Genomic DNA, 9510 nt, shown 5'->3' on the forward strand with positions numbered 1-9510 from the left:
CACTTGCCTGGTCCAGGGATGTTCCTGGTGGGTGTGAGAGAAACAGCGAAGTCCAGCATTTCCAGACTTGGAGTTCTCCAAGATTTCCAGTCATGCTGCCGTTTACTGGGAAGGGGAATGGGGCAGGATTAGGGGAAGGAAAAGGAAAATCGTGGCTTAATTTTGGGGAAACTGAGGCTCAGGAAAGCCCAGTGGTACAGAGCAAGGATGTGAAACCATTTCCCTCGTAACCCCCAGGTGACATTGCCTGCCCCAATTCCACACGAAGTTGGAAAGCATTGATGATGCTAAACATTTTCATAAATGACTTCATTTAGCCTCATCAACAATGGGCATTTTGATCCTATTTAGGGGGAACAAAGGAGGCTTAGAAAGACCTTGCCGAGGCGTTAGACAGAGGAGGAGGCAGATTTTAGTGTGCTCTGAGTCCAAGCGCACTTTAGGCTCACAGAACCACCTTAACCCCTTCCTGCCCCAGGACAGGCTTTTACAAGCCTCCCTCTGCCCACTCTCCTCCTCCTTCCAGGAGTCAGGGCACTGGGGGGCTTCCTGCCTGCCCCCAAGGGGCCATAGGGCCTCGTTCCCATCCATTCCTGCCTCTGTGCCTTGCTCTAACCCAGCTGGCCACAGCCCCACCCAGCCCAGGTGCTGCCAACCCTGCTTGGTCCCCATACAAAGGCCTGTGGGAGAGGCTGGGAAATTGCCATCCACCTGGGGACAGTGGCAAACAGTCATCTTCAGCCGGTCCACACCCAGGACACCATGCTGCATCCTGGCTCACAACGAGGAACCAGAAGGCAGCACGGCCCCCACAGGGCTGGCACGGGCAGCCTCATTGTGGCCTGTGCCCTGGGCAGTACCAGGCAGTTCCATCCTGCGGTGCCCAGGCCGAGTCCATCTCTCACGCCCATGCCCAACCTTTCAGCAAACCCAGGCAGCTCCAGCTGCACAAAACCTGCGTAGCACCTGATCCTTCTTCCCCAACCATGGCCACCACCCTGGACCCGTCCACCCTTGTCTCCATCTGGACCATCACTCCCATCCGCGGACTCCCTGCTCCTCCCCACCCCACCCTCGCAATCTGTTCCACAGCCACAGGGAGCCTGTGAACACCTGTGTCACTCCTCTGCCCAGAATCCGCCTGGGGTGCCATCCTGCCCCGAGTAAAGGGCAAAGTCCTCCCCCAGGGCCCACCAGGCCTCACATGATCTGCCCCACCCTGCTCTGACTCTGTGGCCTCCACGGGCTCCTTGCTCACCCAGCCCGGCCACTGCTTATTATTCTGTTCCCACCACAGGGCCTTTGCTCGGCTGTCCCTCCCTGTGGGTCACTCCCTACCCTCCTTCCAAAGTTTGCTCAAATCTTGCTTTCCCAGTCAGGCTTCCCCTGACCACTGCCTTTAATAGTTTAACCACTCTGCCTTTTCTTGAACTCCTAGTTTTTTATTTTTATTTTTATTTTTTGAGACAGGGTCTAGTTGTGTTGCCCAGGCTGGAGTGCAGTGGCGTGATCATGGCTCACTGCAACCTTGAACTCCCAGGCTCAAGCAATTCCTCCTGCTTCAACCTCCCAAGGAGCTGAGACTATAGGTGCACACACAGCACCTATAATTGTAATTTTTTATGGAGATGGGGTCCCACTATGTTGCCCAGTCTGGTCTCAAACTCCTGGTCTCAAGTGATCCTCCCACCTCAGTCTCTCAAAGTGCTGGGATTGCAGGTGTGAGCCACCACACCTGGCCACCACCCTGCCCTTTTACCCCCTTTGCCTACTCTGATTTTCTCAGAAACCTTCCATAGACTTCACAGCTCCCTCTCACCATCCCACTCATCCAGCCACTGGCCATGGCCACCTTCCCTGTCACTGTGACTTGTTAACTGTATGCAGGCTCCAGGAGGGCTGGTCAGCTCAGCCTCTCTGCTGGAGTCCTGTATTAGTTTCCCATTGCTGCTGTAATGAATTATCACAAACTTCATGGCTTCAGACACAGGCATTTATTCTCTTGCTGCTCTGGAGGCCAGAGTCTAAAATCAGTTTCACTGGGTTGGAGTCAAAGGAGTGGCAGGACTGCCTGCCTTCTGGAGGCTAGGGGGAGCCATTCATTGCCTCTCCTGGCTTCTGGAGGCTGCCAGCATTCCTTGGTTTGTGGCTGCATCACTCCAATCTCTGCCTCTGGAGTGATTTTGCCTTCTCCTCTTCTGTGTGCAGCCTCCTTCTGCCTCTCATATTTATAAGGACACTTGTGATGGCATATATGGCTTAACAGGTAGTTCAGGATACTCTCATCTCAAAATCATTAACTTGGCCGGGTGCAGTGGCTCACACCTGTAATCCCAGCACTTTGGTAGGCCAAGGCGGGTGGATCACCTGAGATCAGGAGTTTGAGACCAGCCTGGCCAACACAGCAAATCCCTGTTTCTACCAAAAATACAAAAATTAGCCAGGCTTGGTGGCATGCGCCTGTAATCCCAGCTACTTGGGAGGCTGAGGCAGGAGAATTGCTGGAACCTGGGAGGCGGAGGTTGCTGTGAGCTGAGATTGCGCCACTGCACTCCAGCCTGGGTGAGAGAGCAAGACTCCATCTCCAAAAAAAAAATCATTAACTTTCTCACATCTGCAAAGACACTTCTTTCGTATAACATAACATTTATAGGTTCCAGGGATTAGGTTCCCGTCTTAGTCTTTTCAGGCTGCTATAACAAAATATCATAAACTGGGAGGTTTAAACTCAACAGAAATGTATTTCTCACAGTTGTAAAGGCTGGGACGTTCAAGATCGAGGTGCTGGCAGATTCGGTGTCTGATAAGCGCTCTGCTTCCTCACAGAGGGGCTCTTCTCCCTGGGTTCTCACATGGTGGAAGAGGCAAGGGCTCTCCCTGTGGCGTGTTTTATAAGGGCACTAATCCTATTCATGTGGACTTTGCCCTCTTGACCCAATCATCTCCCAGAGGTCGCACCTCCTAATACCATCACCCTGGGGGTTGGGATTTCCATATGTGAATTTTGGGGTTTGTTTTTGAGACAGGGTCTCTCTCTGTTGCCCAGGCTGGAGTCACAGCTCACTGCAACCTCAACCTCCCAGTCTCAAGTGATCTTCCCACCGCAGCCTCCCAAGTATCTGGGACTTCAGGTGCATCCCACCGTGCCTGGCTAATGTTTTATAGAGATGCGGATCTTACTATGTCAGCCAGGCTGACCTTGAATTCCTGAGCTCAGGCAATCCTCCTGCCTTGCTCTCCCAAAGTGCTGGGATTACAGGTGTGAGCCACTGCTCCTGGCCTCAGTATGTGAATTTCAGAGGGGATACAAACATTGAGACCATCGCAGTCCTGAATATATTTGGAGGCCGTGATTCAGCCTACTGATAATCAGTTCCTGACTGATAGTGGTTCTAGGGGAACGGAGCCCTAGGGAAGGGCATCTGCAGCCGGTTCTCTAATTGGAGGGCTTAAGAGCATCATCAACCCTGTTGCCACGGTTAAGGAGGCACTGGTGGTTCACAACATGTAGAGACAAAATGGTGACTTATATTGTTACCTGTGGTCACCTGTCATTTACAGGGTCAGGTCCATTCTGCCCTGGTCTCCCTGTTGAGCAAGGATGGTGGCCATTGTCAATCCAGGCTGCCCACTTCCTTGTTCTTTTTTTTGACAGAGTCTGTCTGTTGCCCAGGCTGGAGTGCAGTGGCACGATCTCGGCTCAGTGTAACCTCTGCCTCCCGGGTTCAAGCGATTCTTCTGCCTCAGCCTCCCTCCCAAGTAGCTGGGATTACAGGCGTGCGCCAACAAGCCTGGCTAATTTTTTTTTTTTTTGTATTTTTAGTAGAGACAGGGTTTCATGATGTTGGCCAGGCTGGTCTCGAACTCCTGACCTCAGGTCATCTGCCCATCTCGGCCTCCCAAAGTGTTGAGATTACAGGTGTGAACCACCGCGCCTGGCCAAGGAGCCTCCATTTTAGACGGTAAGTTCATTTGGGGATATTGGGAAGCGCACTGTGGCCACCCAGCTAAGCCTTGACCAATAGGCTGATACATATTTGTTTAATTATTAATTTTTGTAGGTACACAGTAGTTGTCCTTATTTATGGGGTACAGGAAATGTTTTGATACAGGCACAGAATGTATAATAACCACATCCTGGAGAATGGGGCATCCATCCCCTCAAGCATTTATCCTTTGTGTTACAAACAATCCAATTATACTGCTTTAGTTATTTTAAAATAGAGAGTTATTGACTATAGGCACCCCGTTGTGTGATCAAATAGTAGGTCTTATTCATTATTTCTATTTTTTTGTACCCATTAACCATCCTCACCTCTCCCCAACCCCCACTACCCTTCCCAGCCTCTCTATGTCCATGAGTGCAATTGTTTTGATTTTTAGCTCCCACAAATAAGTGAGAACATGTGATGTTTGTCTCTCTGAACCTGGTTTATTTCACTTAACATAATGGTCTCCAGTTCCATTCACGTTGTTACAAATGACTGGATCTCATTCTTTTTTTATGGCTGAATAGTACTCCACTGTGCATATGTACATTTTCTTTATTCATCTGCTGATGGACAAGGTTGCTTCCAAATCTTGGCTATTGCGAGCAGTACTGCAATACATATGGGAGTGCAGATATTTCCTTAACAGATACACTGATTTCCATTCTTTGGGCTATATACCCAGCAGTGGGATTGCTGGATCATATGGTAGCACAATTTTAGGGTGGATTTTTTTGTTGTTGTCATTGTTTTTGTTTTGAGACAGAATAGAGCTCTGTCCCTCAGGCTGGAGTGCAGTGATGTGATCTCGCTCACTGCAACCTCTGCTTCCCAGGTTCAAGTGATTCTCCTGCCTCAGCCTCTGGAGTAGCTGGGATTATAGGCACGCACCATGACGCCTGGCTGATTTTTGTATTTTTAGTAGAGATGGGGGTTTCACCATGTTGGCCAGGCTAGTCTTGAACTCCTGACCTCAACGGATCCACCTGCTTGGGCCTCCCAAAGTGTTGGGATTACAGGCATGAGCCACTGCGCCCGGCCTCAATTTTGAGTTTTTTGAGGAACCTCCAAACTGTTCTCCATAGTGGTTGTACTAATTTACATTCCCACCAACAGTGTACGAGGGTTCTCTTTTCTTCACATCATTGCCAGCATTTGTCATTGCCTGCCTTTTGGATATAAGGCACTTTAATTGGGGTGAGATGATATATCTCACTGTAGTTTTGATTTGCATCTCTTTGATATCAGTGATGTTGAGCACCTTTTCATATGCCAGTAGGCAGATATTTTGAGCTGTCTGTGTGATTCCTGGGCCTACTTCTCCAAACTCAGACTGGAAGCAGAGAGGCAGTGTGGAGAGCAGATAAGAGCCAGGGCTCTGCTGCCAGACTGCCCGGGTTCAAATCCAGGCTCCACCTCCAGCTCACTGGGGGATTTTGGGCATGCCACTCAGTCTTTCTGACCTGAGTTTCCCCCTGTATAAAATGGGGATGATAATGCTACCTACCTCATAGGGTTGTGGAGAGGATCAAATGAGCTACTATGGGGTATTTCATTGATCCATGGAATTGGGATGGGTGTTAAAATAGACGATCTGTTGTGGTTTAATCAACAGTGGTCTTTTCTGCTTGCTTTTTTTTTTTTTTTTGAGATGGAGTCTCGCTCTTGTTGCCCAGGCTGGAATGCAGTGGCGCGATCTCGGCTCACTGCAGCCTCCACCTCCCAGGTTCGAGCAATTCTCCTGCCTCAGCCTCCCGAGTAGCTGGGACTACAGGCGTCCGCCACCTTGCCCGGCTAGTTTTTTGTATTTTTTAGTAGAGACGGGGTTTCACCGTGTTAGCCAGGATGGTCTTGATCTCCTGACCTCGTGATCCGCCCGTCTCGGCCTCCCAAAGTGCTGGGATTACAGGCTTGAGCCACCGCGCCCGGCCTGGCTGCTATTTTTTTCTTTCTGAGATGGCTGTTATGCACAGAGCACCTTAGAGTTGGTGGAATAGGGCATGTGGGAAGGCTAAGAGCAGTGCTTGCAGCACAGAAAGTCGCATGTAACTGTTGATCAGTATCATTACTGTTCGTTCCCCTCAAATACCCCACAGCTCCCTCTGTACTCTTGAGGGAGTCCCCCAGGAAGACAGCTTCTCTCTCTCTCATTCTGTCTTTCTCTCTCCCTTGCCTCTGCGGAACTCAAATAAGAAAGCATGTTGCAGTGGTGTTGGCAGCCTTTCGCTAACAACCTTATCTTCAGGATGAAGATAAAACTAGATAGAGATCGCAGAGCAGAGAAACAGGAACCCAGGATGCCAGTGACATCAGTGAGCATCTGGACAGACTACACATCTCTGTGGGTTTCCTGTTACTTGCAGCCCGAAGCATTCATATATGGAGTTTGTATATGTGTGTGCGTGTGTGTGAAATGTTCTCCCAAAAGCACTGGGGGGTTTCTGAGACTTCTGAACATGGGCTGCTTTTACTAGTGTTTTTTCAGGCCTGTCTCCCACTTCTGAGCCCCTTAAGCCAGTATTCTCTCCAATAAGGCCTCTTTCCCTACCCCATGCTACAGATCTCTGGGAAGTTGAGCCCAATGGTCTGATTGACAAGTGACTGCAAGAAGTTGCTTGTTCAAACGTGCTGAGATCTCTCTGGAAATTGTCGCTAATTTCCACTTAGAACAGCATTTCCCAAAGGGTGGAATATGCTGGTGGGATTTTACACATTTAGGTAGTACACAAAACATTCGTTATGTGAATAGCTGTGTTTTCTTTCTTTTTTTCTTTTTAAGAGCTAGAGAAACACAGTTACCCAAGCTTGAGTGCAGTGGTGCAGTCTTGGCTCACTGCAGCCTCGGCCTCCTGGGCTCAAGTGATCCTCTCACCTCAGCTTCCCAAGTAGCTGGGACTACAAGCGCACACCACAGTGCGCAGCTAATTCAAAATATTTTTTTTCATAGTAATGGGGTTTTGCTATGTTGCCCAGGCTGGTCTTGAACTCCTGACTTCAAGTAATCCTCCTGCCTTGGCCTTCCAACATGCTGGGATTACAGGCGTGAGCCACTACACCCAACCCAGCTCTGTATGTATTTCCTTTTTTTTGGAGATGGAGTTTCACTCTTGTTGCCCAGTCTGGAGTGCAATAGCTCGATCTCGGCTCACTGCAACCTCCGCCTCCAGGTTCAAGAGATTCTCCTGCCTCAGCCTCCTGAGTAACTGGGATTACAGGCACCTGCCACCATGCCGGCTAAGTTTTTGTATTTTTAGTAGAGATGGGGTTTCACCATGTTGGCCAGGCTGGCCTTGAACTCCAGACATCAGGTGAACCACTCCCCTCGACCTCCCAAAATGCTGGGATTAGAGTCGTGAGCCACTGCGCCCAGTCTCTATTTTCTTTGAAAAACGATTAAGTGATTTTGGTTTTATCTTTATAGTAGTGATACAATGTTGCCTTCAAAATGAATTAAGTCTAAACATTATTTAAAGAAATTAAGTAAATGAGAGTTCAAGTAGTCCTTGAATAGGACAAAAAAATCTCAAGTGGTGTGTGAGCTGCTGAAGTTTGGGTAACTTAGTTTTAGAGAAATCCTATTTTTTGCACTATTTTTGCCCCCGGCGATGGTTCCCAGTTTGTCTGGCCTGGAGGTGAGACTCACTGTTCTTTCTTGCGTTTTCTTTTCAAATGTACAGAGCAGGGCACTCAGCCGGTCAACACTGAGAGCTGAGGGTTGTCACCAAGCAGCGATGTCTCTCCACTGGGAGTCTTTAAAAAGGCTACACTTGGCCGGGTGCGGTGGCTCACACCTGTAATCCCAGCACTTTGGGAAGCTGAAGATGGTGGATCACCTGAGGTCGGGAGTTCAAGACCAGCCTGACCAACATGGAGAAACCCCATCACTAAAAATACAAAATTAGCCGGGCATGGCAGCGCATGCCTGTAATCCCAGCTACTTGGGAGGCTAAGGCAGGACAATCGCTTAAACCTGGGAGGCAGAGGTTGCGGTGAGCCAAGATCGTGCTGTTGCACTCCAGCCTGGGCAACAAGAGCAAAACTCCGTCTAAAAAATATAAAAAAGGCTACACTTGCAGTGATTTAAAATAAACTGAGGCTTTTAGGAAATCTCTAAATTTCCTGAAGCAGCTCCTGCTTCAGCAGAAACACTAGTGTGTTTTAATGCTGAGGATAAGGATGGGCGGAATACGGAGCCTTGGGTGAAGCTGCAGACTGGGAGAGACCCGGACCAGTTACAAGCTGTAATATCAGACAAGCTACCTGTATTTGTCTGTTCCTGCATTGCTATAAAGAAATACCTGAGAGGGCCGGGTGCAGCGGCTCACGCCTGTAATCCCAGCACTTTGGGAGGCCGAGGTGGGCAGATCACGAGGTCAGGAGATCGAGACCATCCTGGCTAACACGGTGAAACCCTATCTTTACTAAAAATACAAAAAATTAGCTGGGCGTGGTGGCGGGCGCCTGTAGTCCCAGCTACTCAGGAGGCTGAGGCAGGAGAATGGCATGAACCCGGGAGGCGGAGCTTGTAGTGAGCCAAGATTGCACCACTGCACTCCAGCCTGGGCGACGAAGCGAGACTCCTTTTCAAACAAACAAAAAATAATAAAAATAAAAAAGAAATACCTGAGAGGCCCAGCATGGTGGCTCATGCTTGTAATCCCAGCACTTTGGGAGGCCGAGGCGGGCAGATCTTTTGAGGTCAGGAGTTCAAGACCAACCTGTCCAAGATGGCGAAATCGGGTCTCAACTAAAAATACAAAAAATTAGCCAGCTGGGGTGGCAGGCACCTCTAATCCCAGCTACTCGGGAGGCTGAGGCAGGAGAATCGTTTGAACCCAGGAGGCAGAGGTTGCAGTCAGCCGAGATCGCGCACTCCAGCCTGGGTGTCAGAGTGACTCCATCTCAAAAACAAACAAACAAAAAAAGAAATGTGACCAAGCCAGGCGGCGCAGTGGCTCACGTCTGTAATCCCAGCACTTTGGGAGGCTGAGGCAGGTGGATTGCTTGAGGTCAGGAGTTCAAGCCCAGCCTGGCCAACATGGTGAAACCCTATCTCTACTAAAAAAAAAACACAAAAATTAGCCAAGCGAGCTGACGGGCACCTGTAGTCTCAGCTATTTGGGAGGCTGAGGTAGGAGAATCTCTCGAACCATGGAGGTTGAGGTTGCAGTGAGCTGAGATCGAGCCACTGTACTGCAGCCTGGGCAACAGAGTGAGACTCTGTCTCAAAAAAAAAAAAAGAAAAGAAAGAAGGAAGGAAAGAAAGAAAGAAAAAAGGAAGGAAGGAAGGAAGGAAGGAAGGAAGGAAGAAAGATGCCCTAGGGTGGATGCAGTGAGTCATGACTGTAATCCCAGCACTTTGGGAGGCCAAGGTGGGAGGACTGCTTGAGCCCAGGAGTTTGAGATTACAGTGAGCCATGATCATGCCACTACACTCCAGCCTGGGTGACAGGGCAAGACCCTGTCTCAAAAAAAAAAGCAAAATTACCTACGCTCCGCATGGAACTCCATTATACTCATA

The sequence above is a fragment of the Trachypithecus francoisi genome, unplaced genomic scaffold (assembly GCF_009764315.1).
Source record: "Trachypithecus francoisi isolate TF-2019V2 unplaced genomic scaffold, Tfra_2.0 Lachesis_group12, whole genome shotgun sequence".
Taxonomy (NCBI): domain Eukaryota; kingdom Metazoa; phylum Chordata; class Mammalia; order Primates; family Cercopithecidae; genus Trachypithecus; species Trachypithecus francoisi.